Raw genomic sequence first — 329 nt, 5'->3', positions numbered from 1 at the left:
GATCGTCGCAGGGGCCGGGTGCTGGCTTAGTTCCGCACCCCGTTCCCGGTGTGGGGAGGTGACGTGGGCGGGATGGGTCCCGTTGGCGTGCAGGAGCTCCACCTCGCCTGAGGTGCCACCTCCCCCGGGGACCTTATAAAGGGCGACCTCTCCCTGCGCCGTGGCCAGATCCCGGCCGGCAGCGGGGACTCTGCAGGGTAAGAGACCTGGGAGGGGGCTGGGGTAGCTACCCCACACATCTGGGGGGCGATGGTGGGACAGTGGGGGCTGATTGTGCCCATCCGTGTCTGGAGGGGACCAATTCGATGAGCGATGGGAGGAGGCCAGCC

Source organism: Eurypyga helias, unplaced genomic scaffold (genome assembly GCF_000690775.1).
Source record: "Eurypyga helias isolate BGI_N326 unplaced genomic scaffold, ASM69077v1 scaffold29002, whole genome shotgun sequence".
NCBI lineage: Eukaryota > Metazoa > Chordata > Aves > Eurypygiformes > Eurypygidae > Eurypyga > Eurypyga helias.
This window is presented reverse-complemented; position numbering follows the sequence as displayed.